General features: G+C 48.3%; 1 pseudogene; it reads left to right on the top strand.

Annotated features, from left to right (window-relative positions):
- The window catches only part of LOC115155566 (pleckstrin homology domain-containing family M member 3-like), a 68,673-nt pseudogene extending 44,420 nt beyond the window's left edge, over positions 1-24,253 (top strand).
- Positions 24,254-24,846: the final 593 nt, after the last annotated feature.

Below are 24,846 nucleotides of genomic sequence, written 5' to 3'. Positions count from 1 at the left end.
TTACTGTCTATTATCTATCCTGTTGTCTAGTCACTTTACCCCTACCTACAGTATACTGCTGTTACTGTCTATTATCTATCCTGTTGTCTAGTCACTTTACCCCTACCTACAGTATACTGCTGCTACTGTCTATTATCTATCCTTTACCCCTACCTACAGTATACTGCTGTTACTGTCTATTATCTATCCTGTTGTCTAGTCACTTTACCCCTACCTACAGTATACTGCTGCTACTGTCTATTATCTATCCTTTACCCCTACCTACAGTGTACTGCTGTTACTGTCTATTATCTATCCTGTTGTCTAGTTACTTTACCCCTACTTACAGTATACTGCTGTTACTGTCTATTATCTATCATGTTGTCTAGTCACTTTACCCCTACCTACAGTATACTGCTGTTACTGTCTATTATCTATCCTTTACCCCTACCTACAGTATACTGCTGTTACTGTCTATTATCTATCCTGTTGTCTAGTCACTTTACCCCTACTTACAGTATACTGCTGTTACTGTCTATTATCTATCCTGTTGTCTAGTCACTTTACCCCTACCTACAGTATACTGCTGCTACTGGCTATTATCTATCCTGTTGTCTAGTCACTTTACCCCTACCTACAGTATACTGCTGTTACTGTCTATTATCTATCCTGTTGTCTAGTCACTTTACCCCTACCTACAGTATACTGCTGTTACTGTCTATTATCTATCCTGTTGTCCAGTCACTTTACCCCTACCTACAGTATACTGCTGCTACTGTCTATTATCTATCCTGTTGTCTAGTCACTTTACCCCTACCTACAGTATACTGCTGTTACTGTCTATTATCTATCCTGTTGTCTAGTCACTTTACCCCCACCTACAGTATACTGCTGTTACTGTCTATTATCTATCCTGTTGTCTAGTCACTTTACCCCTACCTACAGTATACTGCTGCTACTGTCTATTATCTATCCTGTTGTCTAGTCACTTTACCCCTACCTACAGTATACTGCTGTTACTGTCTATTATCTATCCTTTACCCCTACCTACAGTATACTGCTGTTACTGTCTATTATCTATCCTGTTGTCTAGTCACTTTATCCCTACCTACATGTACATAGCTACCTCAATTACCTTGTACCCCTGCACATCGACTCAGTACTGGTACTTCCTGTATATAGCCATGTTATTACCTCGTACCCCTGCTCATCATCTCAGTACTGGTACTTCCTGTATATAGCCATGTTATTACCTCGTAGTCCTGTTCATCGACTCAGTACTGGTACTTCCTGTATATAGCCATGTTATTACCTTGTACCCCTGCTCATAGACTCAGTACTGGTACTCCCTGTATATAGCCATGTTATTACCTCGTAGTCCTGTTCATCGACTCAGTACTGGTACTCCCTGTATATAGCCATGTTATTACCTCGTAACCCTGCTCATCGACTCAGTACTGGAACTTCCTGTATATAGCCATGTTATTACCTCGTACCCCTGCTCATTGACTCAGTACTGGTACTTCCTGTATATAGCCATGTTATTACCTCGTACCCCTGCTCATCGACTCAGTACTGGAACTTCCTGTATATAGTCATGTTATTACCTCATACCCCTGCACATCGACTGGGTAATGGTACTTCCTGTATATAGCCATGTTATTACCTCGCACCCCTGCTCATCGACTCAGTACTGGTTCCCACATATGCTGTGCACTTGGCTGCTTTTCTTTCACTCTAAGGTCCAACTCATCCCAAACCATCTCAATTGGGTTGAGGACAGGTGATTGTGGAGGCCAGGTCATCTGATGCAGCACTCCATCACTCTCCTTCTTGGTCAAATAGCCCTTACACAGCCTGGAGGTGTGTTGGGTCATTGTCCTGTTGAAAACAAATGATAGTCCCACTAAGTGCAAAACAGATGGGATGGCGTATCACTGCAGAATTCTGTGACTGCCGGCTTCAGTCTCTCAGTAAGAGCTTCTCTCTCTGACTGCCGGCGTCACTCTCTCAGTAGGAGCTTCTCTCTCTGACTGCCGGCTTCACTCTCTCAGTAGGAGCTTCTCTCTCTGACTGCCGGCTTCACTCTCTCAGTAGGAGTTACTCTCTCTGACTGCTGGCTTCACTTTCTCAGTGGGAGCTACTCTCTCTGACTGCCGGCTTCACTCTCTCAGTAGGAGCTTCTCTAACTGACTGCCGGATTCACTCTCTCAGTAGGAGCTTCTCTCTCTGACTGCCGGCTTCACTCTCTCAGTAGGAGCTTCTCTCTCTGACTGCCGGCTTCTCTCTCTCAGTGGGAGCTACTCTCTCTGACTGCCGGCTTCTCTCTCTCAGTGGGAGCTACTCGCTCTGACTGCCGGCTTCTCTCTCTGACTGCCGGCTTCACTCTCTCAGTAGGAGCTTCTCTCTCTGACTGCCGGCTTCACTCTCTCAGTAGGAGCTTCTCTCTCTGACTGCCGGCTTCACTCTCTCAGTAGGAGCTTCTCTCTCTGACTGCTGGCTTCACTCTCTCAGTAGGAGCTTCTCTCTCTGACTGCCGGCTTCACTCTCTCAGTAGGAGCTTCTCTCTCTGACTGTCGGCTACTCTCTCTGACTGCCGGCTTCAGTCTCTTAGTAGGAGCTACTCTCTCTGACTGCTGGCTTCACTCTCTTAGTAGGAGCTACTCTCTCTGACTGCCGGCTTCACTCTCTCAGTAGGGAGCTACTCTCTCTGACTGCCGGCTTCACTCTCTCAGTAGGAGCTACTCTCTCTGACTGCCGGCTTCTCTCTCTCAGTAGGAGCTACTCTCTCTGACTGCCGGCTTCACTTTCTCAGTAGCAGCTACTCTGTCTGACTGCCGGCTTCTCTCTCTGACTGCCGGCTTCACTCTCTCAGTAGGAGCTTCTCTCTCTGACTGCCGGCTTCTCTCTCTGACTGCCGGCTTCACTCTCTCAGTAGGAGCTACTATCTCTGACTGCCGGCTTCTCTCTCTGACTGCCGGCTTCACTCTCTCAGTAGGAGCTTCTCTCTCTCGGTAGGAGCTACTCTCTCTGACTGCTGGCTTCTCTCTCTCAGTAGGAGCTTCTCTCTCTGACTGCCGGCTTCACTCTCTCAGTAGGAGTTACTCTCTCTGACTGCTGGCTTCACTTTCTCAGTGGGAGCTACTCTCTCTGACTGCCGGCTTCACTCTCTCAGTAGGAGCTTCTCTCTCTGACTGCCGGATTCACTCTCTCAGTAGGAGCTTCTCTCTCTGACTGCCGGATTCACTCTCTCAGTAGGAGCTTCTCTCTCTGACTGCCGGCTTCACTCTCTTAGTAGGAGCTACTCTCTCTGACTGCCGGCTTCACTCTCTCAGTAGGAGCTACTCTCTCTGACTGCCGGCTTCTCTCTCTCAGTGGGAGCTACTCTCTCTGACTGCCGGCTTCTCTCTCTCAGTGGGAGCTACTCTCTCTGACTGCCGGCTTCTCTCTCTGACTGCCGGCTTCACTCTCTCAGTAGGAGCTACTCTCTCTGACTGCCGGTTTCACTCTCTCAGTAGGAGCTTCTCTCTCTGACTGCCGGCTTCACTCTCTCAGTAGGAGCTTCTCTCTCTGACTGCCGGCTTCACTCTCTCAGTAGGAGCTTCTCTCTCTGACTGCCGGCTTCATTCTCTCAGTAGGCGCTTTTCTCTCTGACAGTTTAGCACTAATGAAAGTCCACCAACCTCTTTGTCTATCTCTCAATGGCTGTAAAGCCACGCTTACATATACACACACACACACACCTCCCTGTCTATCTCTCAATGGCTGTAAAGCTTCCCATAAACACATGAAAAGGGAATTTATCCTCAGCTGAACAAATTGCCCGCCCTGATTTTGAGCCTGTGTGTTTGCATGTGTGTGTGTGTTTGCGTGTGTGTGTTTGCATGTGTGTGCGTGCGTGCGTGCCTGCGCGTGCTTGTCAGATTAGAGCTGTAATGAAGCCAGTCTAATGAGGCCTGGGGCTGATGTGTGAATGAGGCTCTGCTCTGACTGGACCTCTGCCATCCCTCCTCCTCTCACAATGGCTACATAAACACTATCTGTCTGTAGAGAGGCAGAGAGAGTGTGTGTTTCCCTATCTGCAGAACACACTCCTGCACAAACACACTCATGTTGTTACGCGGGGTGGAGCAGGTGAACTCAGGTGCAGACTCAGACGAGGAGACAGGGATAAGGTAACCAAGGTATTTATTGAAAAGTGGAGGGGGGGTGCAGGCCAGTGGAGCTCTGGCGGGTAGCAGGGAACCAGGAACTGAGGCTGGGGCAAGGGTAAGCGGGTCCGGAGCGGAATTCAAGGAAGCAGTACAGCGGGGGTCCAGGGCAGGGAAGCTGGACTGGCGAGAAGGACCAGAGTCAGAGCGAATGGAACTGTAGCGGAGAGAAAAGCAGCGTCAGGCTAGGGAAAACAGGCACCACAGGATAATAAGGTCTGTGCAGGAACAAACGGCTTGAAATGCAGACTGACAGAGCAGAGGTTACGATCTGGCAGCGTAGAAGTGGCAAGACTGAGTATTTGTTGAGGTCTTGAATAAGGAACAGGTTGCAGCTGGTGGGGGGATCTGCTCTGCCTCCAGCACACCTGTCTCCACACACACAATCAGAAACACCCACACAGAGAGAGAGGGAGAGAGCACTGGGGGAGTGGCAGCAGGTTAGGGAGACACAGGATGAGAATTAGAGGGTGTGGAAGAGACAGATGTAACTCACGTTTACAGTATATGCACTCAAATTCACATAATTCATATAGATACTACTGCCTCTTTCCACAAAGGTTTCCATGGTACCTGCATAGAGCTGTGTGTGTGTTTCTCTCCACTCCCAGGAGAGGCATTGGAGGTGTGTGTGTGTGTGTGTGTGTGTGTGTGTGTGTGTGTGTGTGTGTGTGTGTGTGTGTGTGTGTGTGTGTGTGTGTGTGTCCGTCCCTCTTCACTCCCAGGAGAGGCATTGGAGCTGTGTGTCCCTTCAGTGTTAGTGCAGAGAGAGACAGCGTCGTGTTATTAGTGCAGAGAGGGACAGCGCGGCGTTATTAGTGCAGAGAGAGAGACAGCGCGGCGTTATTAGTGCAGAGAGGGACAGCGCGGCGTTATTAGTGCAGAGAGAGAGACAGCGCGGCGTTATTAGTGCAGAGAGGGACAGCGCGGCGTTATTAGTGCAGAGAGAGAGACAGCGCGGCGTTATTAGTGCAGAGAGTCTATATGATCCCATCTCTCGCCCTCTCCAACTCCCACCTCTCTGTCTCTTGCTATGTCACTTTGTGGATCCTTGAGCTGTAATGTGAGCTGGTGTGGATGAGTGTGTGTGAATTACTGTGTGTGTGTGTAGGTTTGGTAGAGAGTGTTGTGCAGAGGGCTATAATAGCGAGCCTGATGAGACAGAGAGAGCAGAGAGAGACCTCCACTTCGCTCCATTATAAGGCAGAGAGCTTTTAAACACCCATTCCCCTTCTGCCCCAGCCTGACTCTCATTCTATTGAATTAACCCCCATTTTCTCTGCAATTTGGCCCCGCCATTACCATGGTTACACAGGCACTATCATGGTCCCTGTGTGTATGTGTGACATGACTCATCGTGTACATTCTGTTATCGTTCTATATGAATCTCAACATGAACCTCAAATCTCCTTCCTGTCATGTTTTAATATACAATAAACCATTTCAACAGCTTTGCTGTTACAGGTCAGTACAGTGAGAGACAATGACACACAGCATTGAATTCTACTTTTTATTGGTGGGGCCACCCATACACAGTGCTGTAAATCTGCTAAATGGCATATATTATTACATTTTCTGAAAGGATATGACTTATGGTTCCAAGACAATTGCATAACTAAAATTGACAAAATGTTGGTCTTTCTCTCTCCCCAAAGAATCTTCCCCAGAGAAAACATACTGCAACATATCCACCTGTACTCACTGGCTGACCTGCAGCAGGTAATACACACACTACACACATACTGTATAGTCTACACACTCATTACAATCAATATTCCACGGCTAAGGGATGTTCTATGCACAACGCAATGCGGAGTGCCTGGATACAGCCCTTAGCCATGGTATACAGGCCATATACAACAAACCCTGAGGTGCCTTATTGCTATTATAAACTGATTACCAACATAATTAGAGCAGTAACAAGAAATGTTTTGTCATACTCGTGGTATACAGTCTGATATACCACGGCTGTCAGCCAATCAGCATTCAGGGTTTGAACATTCAGTTTACACGTGTCAGGACAATGCATTGCTGCTAGGACCAGCGTCTGTCTCTGCTCGGACTCAGACAGGCATGTGGAGCTAAAGCAGTCCCTCCCAGTGAAGAGGTGCTCTGTCTCTGCTCGGACTCAGACAGGCATGTGGAGCTAAAGCAGTCCCTCCCAGTGAAGAGGTGCTCTGTCTCTGCTCGGACTCAGACAGGCATGTGGAGCTAAAGCAGTCCCTCTCAGTGAAGAGGTGCTCTGTCTCTGCTCGGACTCAGACAGGCATGTGGAGCTAAAGCAGTCCCTCCCAGTGAAGAGGTGCTCTGTCTCTGCTCGGACTCAGACAGGCATGTGGAGCTAAAGCAGTCCCTCTCAGTGAAGAGGTGCTCTGTCTCTGCTCGGACTCAGACAGGCATGTGGAGCTAAAGCAGTCCCTCCCAGTGAAGAGGTGCTCTGTCTCTGCTCGGACTCAGACAGGCATGTGGAGCTAAAGCAGTCCCTCCCAGTGAAGAGGTGCTCTGTCTCTGCTCGGACTCAGACAGGCATGTGGAGCTAAAGCAGTCCCTCTCAGTGAAGAGGTGCTCTGTCTCTGACACCTCAACCTGCTATCAGCACCAGGCGCTGGGAGAAGAGCTCACAGTCGGAGGACAAGTTCTCCTTTGCCAGTTCCAGTGAATCTCTTGCCTCTCTCTCTAACCCCCTCTCTCTGATCCCCCTCCCCCCAGCCTGGAGTTCTTCTACACTACTACTCTCCCATATCTCCCACCTTCCTCACCCAGCCCCCTCTGCACCACCCAACCGCTCTCCCTCTCCCCTTCATGTCCCTCTCACCCTGGCCCGCTCACTAATTACAGACATTCAGAATCAACAAGCAGAAAAACTAGTGTGTTGAAGTCCACCATTCTTCACTACATCCCTGGCCTGACACTCTTTCCCTCGCGCTCTTTCTCTCTCTTTCTCTCTCTCTATTCATCTCTATCATCGCTTACTCTCTCTCTCTGTGTCTTTCTCTCCCTCTCCCCTCTCTCTGTGTGTCTTTCTCTCCCTCTCCCCTCTCTCTGTGTGTCTTTCTCTCCCTCTCCCCTCTCTCTGTGTGTCTTTCTCTCCCCCTCCCCTTTCTCTGTGTGTCTTTCTCTCCCCCTCCCCTCTCTCTGTGTGTCTTTCTCCCTCTCTCCCCTCTCTCTGTGTGTCTTTCTCTCCCCCTCCCCTCTCTCTGTGTGTCTTTCTCTCTCTCTCCCCTCTGTCTGTGTGTCTTTCTCTCTCTCTCCCCTCTCTCTGTGTGTCTTTCTCTCCCTCTCCCCTCTCTCTATGTGTCTTTCTCTCCCTCTCCCCTCTCTCTGTGTGTCTTTCTCGCCCCCTCCCCTCTCTCTGTGTGTCTTTCTCTCCCTCTCCCCTCTCTCTGTGTGTCTTTCTCTCCCCCTCCCCTCTCTCTCTGTGTCTTTCTCTCTCTTTCCCCTCTGTCTGTGTGTCTTTCTCTCTCTCTCCCCTCTCTCTGTGTGTCTTTCTCTCCCTCTCCCCTCTCTCTGTGTGTCTTTCTCTCCCCCTCCCCTCTCTCTGTGTGTCTTTCTCTCTCTCTCCCCTCTCTCTGTGTGTCTTTCTCTCCCTCTCCCCTCTCTCTGTGTGTCTTTCTCTCTCTCTCCCCTCTCTCTGTGTGTCTTTCTCTCCCTCTCCCCTCTCTCTGTGTGTCTTTCTCTCCCCCTCCCCTCTCTCTGTGTGTCTTTCTCTCCCCCTCCCCTCTCTCTCTTTACAGCTAATTGGCTTTCCATATTAACAAGCTGTTTCTTTTATTTCTCCTGAATAATCAAAGCTCGTTCATCAAGCCTGGCTTTTATTGTTTCACAGTGAGGCTCAATAAAGACCGTCTCCCTGGCTAGTTATAGAGTAGACCCAGTCCTTCATGGAAAGCAGTAGTGCACTTGGCTCTATTTGCTATTGAAATCCCAACAAACACCTCCTATTAGGAGCAGCTTTTCTATCTTTAAAGCAGTGTACCGTTTGCCCAGGGCCTGCCCAGAGGCTGGACTAGTTTGGCTACTGGCCCTTTTGTTGCTGCATTAAAACATTTTATGTTTTTCCAGTTGTGGGGAATCGGCGAGATGGGCTTGTTGTAAAGTAGTGGAGAGGTGGGCTTGTTGTAATGTAGTGGAGAGGTGGGCTTGTTGTAATGTAGTGGAGAGGTGGGCTTGTTGTGTAAAGTAGTGGAGAGGTGGGCTTGTTGTAAAGTAGTGGAGAGGCGGGCTTGTTGTAAAGTAGTGGAGAGGCGGGCTTGTTGTAAAGTAGTGGAGAGGCGGGCTTGTTGTAAAGTAGTGGAGAGGCGGGCTTGTTGTAAAGTAGTGGAGAGGCGGGCTTGTTGTAAAGTAGTGGAGAGGCGGGCTTGTTGTAAAGTAGTGGAGAGGCGGGCTTGTTGTAAAGTAGTGGAGAGGCGGGCTTGTTGTAAAGTAGTGGAGAGGCGGGCTTGTTGTAAAGTAGTGGAGAGGCGGGCTTGTTGTGTAAAGTAGTGGAGAGGCGGGCTTGTTGTGTAAAGTAGTGGAGAGGCGGGCTTGTTGTTTAAAGTAGTGGAGAGGCGGGCTTGTTGTGTAAAGTAGTGGAGAGGCGGGCTTGTTGTGTAAAGTAGTGGAGAGGCGGGCTTGTTGTGTAAAGTAGTGGAGAGGTGGGCTTGTTGTGTAAAGTAGTGGAGAGGTGGGCTTGTTGTGTAAAGTAGTGGAGAGGTGGGCTTGTTGTGTAAAGTAGTGGAGAGGTGGGCTTGTTGTGTAAAGTAGTGGAGAGGTGGGCTTGTTGTGTAAAGTAGTGGAGAGGTGGGCTTGTTGTGTAAAGAAGTGGAGAGGTGGGCTTGTTGTGTAAAGAAGTGGAGAGGTGGGCTTGTAGTAAAGTGATGGAGAGGTGGACTTGTGGGATAGTGGAGATGTGGGCTTGTTGTAAAGTAGTGGAGAGGTGGGCTTGTAGTAAAGTGATGGGGTGGTGGAGAGGTGGACTTGTTGTAAAGTAGTGGGGTGCTGGAGAGGTGGGCTTGTTGTAAAGTAGTGGGGTGGTGGGCTTGTTGTAAAGTAGTGGAGAGGTGGGCTTGTTATGGAGAGGTGGGCTTATTGTAAAGAAGTAGTGGGGTGGTGGGCTTGTTGTAAAGTAGTGGAGAGGTGGGCTTGTTGTAAAGTAGTGGGGTGGTGGGTTTGTTGTAAAGTGGTGGACTTGTTGTAAAGTAGTGGGGTGGTGGGCTTGTTGTAAAGTAGTGGAGAGGTGGGCTTGTTGTAAAGTAGTGGAGAGGTGGGCTTGTTGTGTAAAGTAGTGGAGAGGTGGGCTTGTTGTGTAAAGTAGTGGAGAGGTGGGCTTGTTGTGTGAAGTAGTGGAGAGGTGGGCTTGTTGTGTGAAGTAGTGGAGAGGAGGGCTTGTTGTGTGAAGTAGTGGAGAGGTGGGCTTGTTGTGTGAAGTAGTGGAGAGGTGGGCTTGTTGTGTGAAGTAGTGGAGAGGTGGGCTTGTTGTGTAAAGTAGTGGAGAGGTGGGCTTGTTGTGTGAAGTAGTGGAGAGGTGGGCTTGTTGTGTGAAGTAGTGGAGAGGTGGGCTTGTTGTGTAAAGTAGTGGGGAGGTGGGCTTGTTGTAAATTTGTGGGGAGGTTGGCTTGTTGTAAAGTGATGGGGTTTTGGAGAGTTGGACTTGTTGTGGAGAGGTGGGCTTGTTGTAAAGTAGTGGGGAGGTGGACTTGTTGTAAAGTAGTGGGGAGGTGGACTTGTTGTAAAGTAGTGGGGAGGTGGGCTTGTTGTAAAGTAGTGGGGAGGTGGGCTTGTTGTAAAGTAGTGGAGAGGCGGGCTTGTTGTAAAGTAGTGGGGAGGTGGACTTGTTTTAAAGTAGTGGGGTAGTGGAGAGGTGGGTTTGTTGTGGAGGACTGAGCACTGCCATGTAGATGCTAATTGTATTGTGTGCCATGGCAGCAGCGCTGGTCCTGCCAACGACCTACAAACAACTGAAGGAGACAAAAGGGCATTGAGGGACCCGGCCCGGACTGGCTCAGCGGCCACGGTGACACGCACTTACGTGCAGGGAGGCAGATTCCCACACTGACACCCTGGCATGCAGCATATGCAGGCCACAAACTATGTAGTAGCCATCCTGATGTAGCCACAAGGACTCTCTAGTATAGACACCGACACTTTCACATAGACATCATGCAGGCATAGACACAGGCAGTATGCACATGTATGCCCTTACACTGTCACTGGGTTAGGAGCATGTTGGTCATCTTGAGAACTGTTGGTAAATTATAATTATTTTTTCCTAAGTGGAAGATATTGCACGTATTTCTGCATTAAAGAAAAAAACTCAAACACGACTGCCTCTCTTTCCCACACCACACAAGGCATTCTCTCTCTCTCTCTCTCTCTCTCTCACACGTTAGTCCATAATCACTCTATACGTCTTCTGTAATCACTCTATACGTCTCCCGTAATCACTCTATACGTCTTCTGTAATCACTCTATACGTCTCCCGTAATCACTCTATACGTCTCCGGTAATCACTCTATACGTCTCCCGTAATCACTCTATACGTCTCCCGTAATCACTCTATACGTCTTCCGTAATCACTCTATACGTCTTCCGTAATCACTCTATACGTCCCCCGTAATCACTCTATACATCTTCTGTAATCACTCTATACGTCTCCGGTAATCACTCTATACGTCTCCCGTAATCACTCTATACGTCTCCCCGTAATCACTCTATACGTCTCCCGTAATCACTCTATACGTCTCCCGTAATCACTCTATATGTCTCCCGTAATCACTCTATACGTCTCCCCGTAATCACTCTATACGTCTCCGGTAATCACTGTATACGTCTCCCGTAATCACTGTATACGTCTCCGGTAATCACTCTATACGTCTCCGGTATTCACTCTATACGTCTCCCCGTAATCACTCTATACATCTCCCGTAATCACTCTATACGTCTCCGGTAATCACTCTATACGTCTCCGGTAATCACTCTATACGTCTCCCCGTAATCACTCTATACGTCTCCGGTAATCACTCTATACATCTCCGGTAATCACTCTATACGTCTTCTGTAATCACTCTATACGTCTCCCGTAATCACTCTATAGGTCTCCGGTAATCACTCTATACGTCTCCCGTTATCAGTCTATACGTCTCCCCGTAATCACTCTATACGTCTCCCATAATCAGTCTGTCACTCACTAGTAGACAGACTCTCCTCTCTGCACACTGGGGGCTGGTGGTAATCCTGTTTGGTGAGTGGGGTGGCAGGGAGCGTGTCATCCAAACAGAGCTCACCATGTCTTTATGTGGGTAATCCGGGTGGCTTTCTTAGCATCACTAATGGAGGTTCCAGGCCTTCATCAGGGGAACACTAGAGAGGGATAACGTAGCGGGTGTTAAATAGAGGTTTTAGGGGATTAAGCCGTTTGGACCACAAAGCCCCCTGCACGGGACAGGGCCAGAGGGGTGTGACTTTATGGGATGTGAGGGACGAGGAGGATTTGGGGAGGGTGAAAGAAGTTGGGGGTGGCTTGTTCCAGGAACAGTCACAATGACACTGCAGCTGTAGGCAGGACAAACAAACGGTGGCCCCTCTCCGCTCCATTCTGCCACCCCTTCTTCAGACCAGCTCTGGGTGGAGGGTAACTTCTCTGAGGAGAATGTATCCACCTGGTTGGCACAGACGGGGAGCCCTAGTGCTACTGCCATCCAAAGTATCCCCCTGTGCATTCATACCTCTCCCGCCATTTATTTTCCTTCCTTTAATTCCACTCTCTCCCTCCTCTCTCCCTCCCTCAGTTTCCCTTAATCTCCCTCTCTCCCTGTCCGCTGAGCATCAGTCACAGTCAGAACCCAGAGTGGTGTGGTGCCTGTCGTTCCATTCAGCTTAGCTAAATGATGGACTGTCTTAATTACCCCTAGTGTCAGCGTTGATCAGGGGGGGCATATATCATCTGGACTAGGCTAGGGGATGAGGGACACGCTGGCTGCTCTGCCTGGCTGCTCTGCCTGGCTGGCTAGCTGCTCTGGCTGCCTGGCTGCTCTGCCTGGCTGGCTGGCTAGCTGCTCGGCCTGGCTGGCTAGCTGCTCGGCCTGGCTGGCTGGCTGCTCGGCCTGGCTGGCCTGGCTGGCTTGCTGCTCGGCCTGCCTGGCTGGCTGGCCTGCCTGGCTGGCTGGCCTGCCTGGCTGGCCTGCCTGGCTGGCTGCTCTGCCTGGCTGGCTGCTCGGCCTGGCTGGCTGGCTAGCTGCTCAGGCTGGCTGGCTAGCTGCTCAGGCTGGCTGGCTACCTGCTCGGCCTGGCTAGCTGCTCGGCCTGGCTGGCCGGCTGCTCTGCCTGGCTGCTCTGCCTGGCTGGCTGCTCTGCCTGGCTGCTCTGCCTGGCTGGCTAGCTGCTCTGGCTGCCTGGCTGCTCTGCCTGGCTAGCTACTCTGCCTGGCTGGCTGGCTAGCTGCTCGGCCTGGCTGGCTAGCTGCTCGGCCTGGCTGGCTGGCTGCTCGGCCTGGCTGGCTGGCTGCTCGGCCTGGCTGGCCGGCTGGTTTGCTGCTCGGCCTGCCTGGCTGGCTGCTCTGCCTGGCTGGCTGCTCGGCTTGGCTGGCTGGCTAGCTGCTCGGCCTGGATGGCTAGCTGCTCTGCCTGGCTAGCTGCTCGGCCTGGCTGGCCGGCTGCTCGGCCTGGCTGGCCGGCTGCTCGGTCTGGCTGGCCGGCTGCTCGGCCTGGCTGGCTGGCTGGTTTGTTGCTCGGCCTGGCTGGCTGGCTGCTCTGCCTGGCTGGCTGCTCTGCCTGGCTGGCTGGCTAGCTGCTCAGCCTGGCTGGCTAGCTGCTCTGCCTGGCTAGCTGCTCGGCCTGGCTGGCCGGCTGCTCTGCCTGGCTGCTCTGCCTGGCGGCTCTGCCTGGCTGGCTAGCTGCTCTGGCTGCCTGGCTGCTCTGCCTGGCTAGCTGCTCTGCCTGGCTGGCTGGCTAGCTGCTCGGCCTGGCTGGCTGGCTGCTCGGCCTGGCTGGCTGGCTGCTCGGCCTGGCTGGCCGGCTGGTTTGCTGCTCGGCCTGCCTGGCTGGCTGCTCTGCCTGGCTGGCTGCTCTGCCTGGCTGGCTGGCTAGCTGCTCGGCCTGGCTGGCTAGCTGCTCTGCCTGGCTAGCTGCTCGGCCTGGCTGGCTGGCTGGTTTGCTGCTCGGCCTGGCTGGCTGGCTGACTCCCTACCTGCTCCACACTACACACAGCCTTTGATTGGTGGGCAGCAGCATGACTCATGTCACCATTCTAAACAGCTTTATTCACAGTGTTGTATCTCTCCCAGAATGGAGGGAACACAGCCTCTGGGATCGAGGGATGGGGGGCTGTGTTTTCAGCCACTGCTTCAGGTGTTACTGTATAAGGACAGTTCTTGGTTGTCGCCCATTCTTTAGGTCAGTGATCATCAACTAGATTCAGCCGTGGGATGATTTTTGTGTTGAGTGGATGGTCAGGGGGCTAGAACATAATGACAAATCATTTGTAAACTGCAAATTGACCACAAGAAGCACAAACAGATATAATATTTTACTTAAACGTACTCATTTCAAACGTAGCTTACATTTGTATGCAATCACATACAGTACCAGTCAAAAGTTTGGACACACCTACTCATTCCAAGGTTTTTTTTTATTTTTACTATTTTCAACATTGAAGACATCAAAACTATGAAATAACACATATGGAATCATGTCGTAACCCAAAAAGTGTTAATATAAATATATTTTATGTACATTACATTTGACATGATGTAATGTCTTTCTCTGTCCAAACCATACAGACAACCTCCCCCTCCCCTGCAGAGCATCCATCTCCAGTAGGAGTGGGGGTTGGGGTGGTCTCCTTTTCCCTCTGCCCCTCTCTCTCTCTTTCTCCTCGTTTCTCCTTCTCTTCTCTCCCCCAGGCTGAAGAATGCCTGGCAGGCCCTTTAATTGGTGCAGCCGGGGCGCTGCCAGGTGTAGCCACTTGTCTCAGCCTCCCTCAGTGTTCTCTGGAGGTCCACTCAGGCGGGGCCCCTTCCCTTCCCCAGACCCATTCAAAGGGGCCACAATGCTCTCTCTACCAGGCCCCCAAGATTCAAAGGCCCTGCTGGTTTTTAACTACGCACCCCCCGGTCCAGTAAATGGTGTTCACATATCATTTTTTTTGCTAAAACGGCCCCTCAAAAAAAGGACTTCCCCCTCGGTTACCCCCCCCCCCCCCCCCCCCCAACACCTCCTTCCCAGGCCACTCCAGCCTCCAGTTCTTTCTCCCAGGGCCTTTATTAGTTTTGTGAATTCCTGACGAACTCTTGTCCATCTCTTTGCAGTGGCTCCCGTTGGGAGGGAAAATTCTCCTGTCTTGTTCTCTCTCTACAATACATGACTGCAGGGAATTATTGTAGATGGGAAATATAATGGTTGCTTTAGAATGAGAATTTAGAAAATGTTTCATTTTTATTCAATAATATGTAATTAGGAAAATGTACTATATTTTTTCCCTCCCTCTCTCCCTACAGGTGATAGATGGGAAGCTTGCTCCCTTCCTCTCCAAGGTAATTAAGTTTGCCAGTTCCCACGTCTACAGCTGCAGCCAGTGCCGAGAGAAGGGTTTCATCTGTGAGATGTGTCAGAATGGACAGGTCATCTACCCCTTCCAGGAGAGTGAAGAGGTGAGTCCCCTGTATGCACAGATCTAGGATCAGCCCAATATCCCACTAACCCACAACCAGGAAATGGCGGAGTGATTCAGGGAAATGCAGAAAACTGATCTTAGATCATGATGGCATCCTGGAAGAATGAATGGAGTAAAGAGGAGTGTGTCTCTGTCTCTTGTTAGTCACACCAGCTGGAAGGGGCACAGGTGACAGGGACATGGCACCGTGCTGGAGAGGAGCAGTTAATCCTCCTTGCGCCTTGCTCTGTCCCTGTCCTCGTCTCCTTCTGCCTGAGCCTTATGACATGCTACTGAGAAGGAATGGCCCTCTCACCTCAGGGAGGTTTGATGTTTCACTGATAAGGAATGGAGATCAGGAAGAGGAGAGGAGAGGAGAGGACAGAGAGGAGGTCAGGAAGGAGGAGGAGAGGACAGAGAGGAGGTCAGGAAGGAGGAGGAGAGGACAGAGGAGGTCAGGAAGGAAGAGGAGAGGACAGAGAGGAGGTCAGGAAGGAGGAGGTCAGGGAGGAGGAGAGGACAGAGAGGAGGTCAGGAAGGAGGAGGAGAGGACAGAGAGGAGGTCAGGAAGGAGGAGGAGAGGACAGAGGAGGTCAGGAAGGAAGAGGAGAGGACAGAGAGGAGGTCAGGAAGGAGGAGGTCAGGGAGGAGGAGAGGACAGAGAGGAGGTCAGGAAGGAGGAGGAGAGGACAGAGAGGAGGTCAGGAAGGAGGAGGAGAGGACAGAGGAGGTCAGGAAGGAAGAGGAGAGGACAGAGAGGAGGTCAGGAAGGAGGAGGTCAGGGAGGAGGAGAGGACAGAGAGGAGGTCAGGAAGGAGGAGGAGAGGACAGAGAGGAGGTCAGGAAGGAGGAGGAGAGGACAGAGGAGGTCAGGAAGGAAGAGGAGAGGACAGAGAGGAGGAGGAGAGGACAGAGGAGGTCAGGAAGGAAGAGGAGAGGACAGAGAGGAGGTCGGGAAGGAGGAGGAGAGGACAGAGGAGGTCAGGAAGGAAGAGGAGAGGACAGAGAGGAGGTCGGGAAGGAGGAGGAGAGGACAGAGAGGAAGAAGGAGGAGAGGACAGAGAGGAGGTCAGGAAGGAGGAGGAGAGGACAGAGAGGAGGTCAGGAAGGAAGAGGAGAGGACAGAGAGGAGGTCAGGAAGGAAGAGGAGAGGACAGAGAGGAGTACAGGAAGGAAGAGGAGAGGACAGAGGAGGTCAGGAAGGGAGAGGAGAGGACAGAGGAGGTCAGGAAGGAAGAGGAGAGGACAGAGAGGAGGTCAGGAAGGAAGAGGAGAGGAGAGGACAGAGGAGGTCAGGAAGGAAGAGGAGAGGACAGGGAGGAGATCAGGGAGAGGAGAGGGAAGAGGAGAGGACAGAGAGGAGATCAGAAAGGAAGAGGAGAGGACAGAGAGGAGGTCAGGAAGGGAGAGAAGAAGACAGAGAGGAGATCAGGAAGGAAGAGGAGAGGACAGAGGAGGTCAGGAAGGAAGAGAGGACAGAGGTCAGAAAGGAAAAGAGGAGGACGGCGTGGAGGTCAGGAAGGGAGAGGACAGAGTGGAGTTCAGGATGCGAGAAGGCAGGGTGGAGGTCAGGAAGGGAGAGGACAGGGTGGAGGTCAGGAAGGGAGAGGACAGAGTGGAGGTCAGGAAAGCTAGAGACAGAGCGAGCGTTCTAGGCTAGAGAGAGAGAGAGAGAGAGAGAGAGAGAGAGAGAGCGCGCTCTAGGCCAGGGAGGGAGGGAGGGAGGGAGGGAGGGAGGGAGGGAGGGAGGACGAGAGCTCTAGACCAGAGAGGGAAGGAGAGAGAGAGAGGGAGCACTCTAGGCCAGAGAGAGAGGGAGGGAGGGAGGGTGAGAGCTCTCAGCCAGGGAGGGAGGGAGGGAGGGAGAGCGAGAGCTCTAGGCCAGAGAGGGAGGGAAGTCGAGAGCTCTAGGCCAGCGAGGGAGAGGGAGAGCGCGAGGGAGAGGCCAGAGAGGGAGAGCGCGAGCGTGAGCTCTAGGCCAGGGAGCGCGAAAGAGCTCTAGGCCAGAGACAGAGAGGGAGAGAGCTCTAGGCCAGAGAGAGACCTGCTCCTCTCCTGGTCTGGTTGTGTCAGCTTTGCCACCCCATTAATAACATAAACTTGGACACTCAGTCAGTTTGCCCGCTATATATACAGTGGCTTGCGAAAGTGTTCACCCCCTTGGTGTTTTTTCAATTTTGTTGCCTTACAACCTTTGGGGGGGTTTGTATCATTTGATTTACACAACATGCCTACCACTGAAGATACAAAATATTTTTTATTGTGAAACTGAAGACTTGCATAACTAGCGTGCATAACTATTCACCCACCAAAAGTCAATACTTTGTAGAGCCACCTTTTGCAGCAATTACAGCTGCAAGTCTCTTGGGGTATGTCTCTATAAGCTTGGCACATCTAGCCACTGGGATTTTTGCCCATTCTTCAAGGCAAAACTGCTCCAGCTCCTTCAAGTTGGATGGGTTCCGCTGGTGTACAGCAATCTTTAAGTCATACCACAGATTCTCAATTGGATTGAGGTCTGGGCTTTGACTAGGCCATTCCAAGACGTTGAAATGTTTCCCCTTAAACCACTCAAGTGCTGCTTTAGCAGTATGCATGGGGTCATTGTCTTGCTGGAAGGTGAACAGGTTTCCCTCAAGAATTTCCCTGTATTTAGTGCCATCCATCATTCCTTCAATTCTGACCAGTTTCCCAGTCCCTGCCGATGGAAAAACATCCACACAACATGATACTGCCACCACCATGCTTCACTGTGGGGATGTTGTTCTCGGGGTGATGGGAGGTGTTGGGTTTGCGCCAGACATAGCGTTTTCCTTGATGGCCAAAAAGCTACATTTTTGTCTCATCTGACCAGAGTACCTTCTTCCATATGTTTGGGGAGTCTCCCACATGCCTTTTGGCAAACACCAAACATGTTTGCTTATTTTTTTCTTTAAGCAATGGCTTTTTTTCTGGACACTTCCGTAAAGGCCATCTTGGTGGAGTGTACGCCTTAAAGTGGTCCTATGGACAGATACTCCAATCTCCGCTGTGGAGCTTTGCAGCTCCTTCAGGGTTATCTTTGGTCTATTTATTGCCTCTCTGATTAATGCCCTCCTTGCCTGGTCTTTGAGTTTTGGTGGGCGGCCCTCTCTTGGCAGGTTTGTTGTGGTGCCATATCCTTTCAATTTTTTAATAATGGATTTAATGGTGCTCCGTGGGATGTTCAAAGTTTCTGATATTTGTTTTTAACCCAACCCTGATCTGTAATTCTCCAAAACTTTGTCCCTGACCTGTTTGGAGAGCTCCTTGATCTTCATGGTGCCACTTGCTTGGTGGTGCCCCTTGCTTAGTGCAAACTACGGTTTGCAGACTCTCAGACTTTCAGAACAGGTGTGTGTATGTATGTGTATATATACAGTTGAAGTCGAAAGTTTACAAACACTTTGGTTGGAGTCATTAAAACTTGTTTTTCAACCACTCCACAAATTTCTTGTTAACAAACTATAGTTTTGGCAAGTCGATTAGGACATCTACTTTGTGCATGACACAAGTAATTTTTCCAACAATTGTTTACAGACAGATTATTTCACTTATAATTCACTGTATCACAATTCCAGTGGGTCAGAAGTTTACATACACTAAGTTTACTGTGCCTTTAAACAGTTTGGAAAATTCCAGAAAATGTTTAGATACTTCTGATAGGCTAATTGACATCATTTGAGTCAATTGGAGGTGTACCTGTGGATGTATTTCAAGGCCTACCTTCAAACTCAGTGCCTCTTTGCTTGACATCATTGGAAAATCAAATGAGTCTGGTTCGTCCTTGGAAGCAATTTCCAAACGCCTGAAGTACCACGTTCATCTGTACAAACAATAGTATGCAAGTATAAACACCATGGGACCACGCAGGCGTCATACCACTCAGGAAGGAGATGCGTTCTGTCGCCTAGAGATGAACGTATCATGGTGCGAAAAGTGCAAATCAATCCCAGAACAGCAGCAAAGGACCTTGTGAAGATGCTGGAGGAAACAAGTACAAAAGTATCTATATCCACAGTAAAAGGAGTCCTATATCGACATAACCTGAAAGGCCGCTTGGCAAGGAAGAAGCCACTGCTCCAAAACCGCCATAAAAAAGCCAGACTACGGTTTGCAACTGCACATGGGAACAAAGATCGTACTTTTTGGAGAAATGTCCTCTGGTCTGATGAAACAAAAATAGAACTGTTTGGCCATAATGACCATCGTTATGTTTGGAGGAACAAGGGGGATGCTTGCAAGCCAAAGAACACCATCCCAACCATGAAGCACGGGGGTGGCAGCATCATGTTGTGGGGGTGCTTTGCTGCAGGTCGGACTGGTTCACCTCACAAAATAGATGGCATCATGAGGGAGGAAAGTGATGTGGATATATTGAAGCAACATCTCAAGACATCAGTCAGGAAGTTAAAACTTGGTCGCAAATGGTTCTTCCAAATGGACAATGACCCCAAGCATACTTCCAAAGTTGTGGCAAAATGGCTTAAGGACAACAAAGTTAAGGTTATTGGAGTGGCCATCACAAAGCCCTGACCTCAATCCTTTAGAAAATTTGTGGGCAGAACTGAAAAAGCGTGTGCGAGCAAGGAGGCCTACAAACCTGACTTCGTTACACCAGCTCTGTCAGGAGGAATGGGCCAAAATTCACCCAACTTATTGTGGGAAGCTTGTGGAAGGCTGCCTGAAACGTTTTACCCAAGTTAAACAATTTAAAGGCAATGCTACCAAATACTAATTGAGTGTATGTAAACTTCTGACCCACTGGGAATGTGATGAAAGAAAAAAAAAGCTGAAATAAATAATTCTCTCTACTATTATTCTGACATTTCACATTCTTAAAATAAAGTGGTGATCCTAACTGACCTAAGACAGGGAATTTTTACTCTGATTAAATGTTAGGAATTGTTTAACACTGAGTTTAAATGTATTTGGCTGTATGTAAACTTCCGACTTCAACTGAGATCATGTGACACTTAGATTGCACACAGGTGGACTTTATTTAACTAATTATGTGACTTCTGAAGGTAATTGGTTGCTCCAGATCTTACTTAGGGGCTTCATAGCAAAGGAGGTGAATACATATGAACGCACCACTTTCCAGTTTTAAATTTTTTCGAATTTTTTGAAACAAGTAATTTTTTTCACTTCACCAATTTGGACTATTTTGTATGTCCATTACATGAAATCCAAATAAAAATCTATTTAAATTACAGGTTGTAATGCAACAAAATAGGAAAAACACCAAGGGGGATGAATACTTTTGCAAGGCACTGTATACGCTGTTAACCATCGAGGTGCCGAATTGGATTCTATTGGACTGGTGCCCCGTTTTGGTGCAAATGTCATAACCAATGCTATAGATCAACTCAAAGTTTATTTGTCACGTGCGCCGAATACAACAGGTGTTGACCTTACAGTGAAATGCTTACTTACAGGCTCTAACCAATAGTGCAAAAAAAGGTATTAGGTGAACAATAGGTAGGTAAAGAAATAAAACAACAGTAAAAAGACAGGCTATATACAGCAGAGAGGCTATAAAAGTAGCGAGGCTACATACAGACACCGGTTAGTCAGGCTGATTGAGGTAGTATGTACATGTAGATATGGTTAAAGTGACTATGCATATATGATGAACAGAGAGTAGCAGTAGCATAAAAGAGGGGTTGGCGGGTGGTGGGTGGGACACAATGCAGATAGCCTGGTTAGCCAATGTGCGGGAGCACTGGTTGGTCGGGCCAATTGAGGTAGTATGTACATGAATGTATAGTTAAAGTGACTATGCATATAATATAAACAGAGAGTAGCAGCAGCGTAGAAGAGGGGTTGGGGGGGCACACAATGCAAATTGCCCAGGAAGCCATTTGATTACCTGTTCAGGAGTCTTATGCCTTGGGGGTAAAAACTGTTGAGAAGCCTTTTTGTCCTAGACCTCCGGTACCGCTTGCCATTTGGTAGTAGAGAGAACAATCTATGACTGGGGTGGCTGGGGTCTTTGACCATTTTTAGGGCCTTCCTCTGATACCGCCTGGTGTAGAGGTCCTGGATGGCAGGCAGCTTAGCCCCAGTTATGATCTGGGCCGTACGCACTACCCTCTGTAGTGCCTTGCGGTCGGAGGCCGAGCAATTGCCGTACCAGGCAGTGATGCAACCAGTCAGGATGCTCTCAATATTGCAGCTGTAGAACCTTTTGAGGATCTGAGGACCCATGCCAAATCTTTTTAGTTTCCTGAGGGGGAATAGGCCCTCTTCACGACTGTCTTGGTGTGTTTGCACTATTCTAGTTTGTTGGTGATGTGGACACCAAGGAACTTGAAGCTCTCAACCTGCTCCACTACAGCCCCGTCGATGACATATGTTGAGTCTGATGCATTCCATAATCATGCTCTACAATAATGTGTATTCCAATTTATTGTCTCTTTTGACCTTTCAAAATGTCACTCTAAATGCATTTAATCCACAGTAGATGCTTTCACCATTCTATGTTCCATACGTTTTAGGATGCAATCTCATCTTTTCTTCTAGTCATTGAGATACTTGCGGTGCTTTCAGAAAGTTTTCACAGCTCTTGACTTTTTCCACATTTTGTTGTGTTACAGCCTGAATTTAAAATGGATTACATTTAGCTTTTGTGTCACTGGCTTACACACAATACCCCATGTCAAAGTGGAATTACTTTTGTTCATTAAAAGATGGAATGTCAATAAGTATTCAACACGTTAGTTATGGCAAGCCTAAATAAGTTAATGAGTAACAATGTGCTTAACAAGACACATAATAAGTAGCATGGACTCACTGTGTGCAGTAACAGTGTTAACATGATTTCTGAATGACTACCTCATCTCTATAACTCACACATACAATTATATGTAAGGTCCCTCAGTCGAGCAGTGAATTTCAACAGGGAGGTTTTCCAATGCCTCATGAAGAAGGGCACCTATTGGTAGATGGGTAAAAAAAAATTGACATTGAATATCCCTTTGGGCATGGTGAAGTTATGAATTACACTTTGGATACTGTATCAATACACCCAGTCACTACACATATTCAGGTGTCCTTCCAAACTCATTTGCAAGAGACGAAGGAAACCCCTTAGGGATATCAACCATGAGGCCAATGGTGATTTTAAACCAGTTACAGAGATATTAATGGTTGTGATAGGAGAAAACTGAGGATGGATCAACAACATTGTAGTTACTCCCCATACTAACCTAGAAGGAAGCCTGTACAGAATACAAATATTCCAATACATGCATTCTGTTTGCAACAAGGCACTTAAGGAACTGCAAAAAATGTGGCAAAGAAATTAACTTTGTCTTGAATACAAAGCGTTATGTTTGGGGCAAATCCAACACATTACTACCAGTACCACCCTTCATATTTTCAAGCTTTGTGGTGACTGTGGCTCAGTTGGTAGAACATGGTGTTTGCAACGCCAGGGTTGTGGGTTCGATTCCCACGGGGGACCAGTACAAAAAATATATTTTTTGAATGAAATGTATGTATTCACTACTGTAAGTCGCTCTGGATAAGAGCGTCTGCTAAATGACTAAAATGCATCTGCTAAATGACTAAAATGTAAATGTGACTGCATCATGTTATGGTTATGCTTGTCATTGGCAAGGACTAGGGAGTTTTTTTAGGATAAAAAGAAAGAATAGAGCTAAGCACAGACAGAATCCAAGAGGAAAACCTGGTTCAGTCTGTTTTCCAACAGACACCGGGAGACAAATTCACCTTTCAGCAGGACAACAACCTAAAACACAAGACCAAGACGACATTGAATGTTCCTGAGTGGCCGCGTTAAGTTGTCTTAAATCAGCGTGAAAATCTATGGCAAGACTTCAAAATGGCTTTCTAGCAATGATCTACAACCAACTTGACAGAGTTTGAAGAGTTTTAAAAATAATAATGTGCAAATATTTTACAATCTAGGTGTGTAAAGCTCTTAGAGACTTACCCAGAAAGACTCACAGCTGTAATTGCTGCCAAAGGTGATTCAAACATGTATTGACTCAAGGGTGTGAATACTTATGTAAATTAGATATTTCTGTATTTAATTTTCAATAAATGTGCACTTTGCCATTATGGGGTATTGTGTTTAGATGGGGGAGAAAGAAATCAATTTAATCCATTTTGAATTCAGGCTGTAACACAACAAAATGTGGAATAAGTCAAGGGGTATGAATACTTCCTGAAGGCACTGTATGTAGTAAAGATGCATATGTATTGCTCAGTGAATGGATGGATTGATGGATGGAATGATTGATGGATGATGGACTGATGGATGATGGAATGATGGATGGAACGATGGATGGATGGAATGATTGATGGATGAAATTATGGATGGAATGATGGATGGAATGATTGATTGATGGTTGGATGGATGGATGGAATGGATGATGGACTGATGGTTGGATGGACTGATGGATGGATGGAATGATGGATGGAACGATGGATGGAATGATGGATGGATGGAATGGTGGATGGATGGATGGATGGAATGGTGGATGGATGGATGGATGGAGAGACAGCCACCTGTGTAGTATGCTGTCCTGTCCTATAGATACCTGGCAGGATGGCAACAGGTGATACATCTTAGACAGACATGGCTGAACTGAACAGGGCCATTACATTTTATCCACATTTTTACTATAGTGATGTTTTCCCTCTGATTTACCATACATTTCTGACATTGGTGAAATCGACCAACCTACAATCACCACAGATTGTTGTTGTATTTTGGTGTGTGTGATCCAGATGTGATGTCTGCGGAGCAGTGTTCCATACAGAGTGTCGTCAGAAGGCCCAGCCGTGTACACGCTGCGTCCGCAGGGAGCTCCACCACACGAGACCCTCGTCCTCCTGGAGCCCTAACGACGATACACCAGGCTGCTTCACAATGCCCTACCAGGACACCTGATCACACACAATATACTTCTGGAGATACACGCACACACAGAGAGAGAAACATCGGACCCACTCCACAGAGCTGCTCTTACCTGTGTGTGTGTGTGTGTGTGTGTGTGTGTGTGTGTGTGTGTGTGTGTGTGTGTGTGTGTGTGTGTGTGTGTGTGAGAGTGAGAGTGAGAGTGAGTCGGCCAGGATACACAGTATCAGAAGTGTCGATGACTAAGAGAGGATCATGCTCTCTCAGACACACCTGCTTTTTGATCTGACATCACTCTCACCTGGGAGAGATTGACACTAACGCAACACCCATTGGAGAGGAACTACTCTGCTTTTTAGCCTCTCTGCTTTCTGCATGAGAAACACTCTTTTCACGCCACTTTAAACAGCTATGACCGGAAGCAGGGCTTGGAACCAAAATTATTTTTCAATCATTTCGTTCTGAACAGAACCACTCGTTTTTTCGTTCCATTCCGCTGTTCTGATCTGCAAAATAAAGTTCCAAAAAGTACTGGTTTATATGGTTCTTTAGTTCCTTTTTAAACCTCCGAAATGTATACAGTACCAGTCAAAAGTTTTAGAACACCTACTCATTCCAGGGTTTTTCTTTATTTTGACTATTTTCTACATTGTAGAATAATAGTGAAGACATCAAAACTATGAAATAACACATATGGAATCATGTAGTAACCAAAAAGAGTTAAACAATCGGTGGCTACTTTGGTTACTACATGATTCCATATGAGTTATTTCATAGTTTGATGTCTTCACTATTATTCTACAATGTAGAAAATAGTAAAAATAAAGAAAAACCCTGGAATGAGTAGGTGTGTCCAAACTTTTGACTGGCACTGTATATTTTTTATATTTAGCTCAACATTAAATGACTTCACCAATCAGTCCAGATAGAGCAGCTTGCTTTGGAGCGGGAAAGCGATTAATCTGCATAGGAAAGTTGTTAAGAGCAAATTGTATTTTGCCGTAAGAGCATGGTTTAATCAGGAAGAGAGAGGATTGAGGAAGCTTGCTTTGAAGCACTGGGCATCTTGTTATGACATGCATGATCTGAATTAGGCCCACAGAATTATACCTACAGAGGAAC

This window comes from Salmo trutta, chromosome 20 (genome assembly GCF_901001165.1).
Source record: "Salmo trutta chromosome 20, fSalTru1.1, whole genome shotgun sequence".
NCBI classification, from domain to species: domain Eukaryota; kingdom Metazoa; phylum Chordata; class Actinopteri; order Salmoniformes; family Salmonidae; genus Salmo; species Salmo trutta.
Note: the sequence above shows the minus strand (reverse complement) of the source record. Positions and strands in the feature narration are given on the sequence as shown.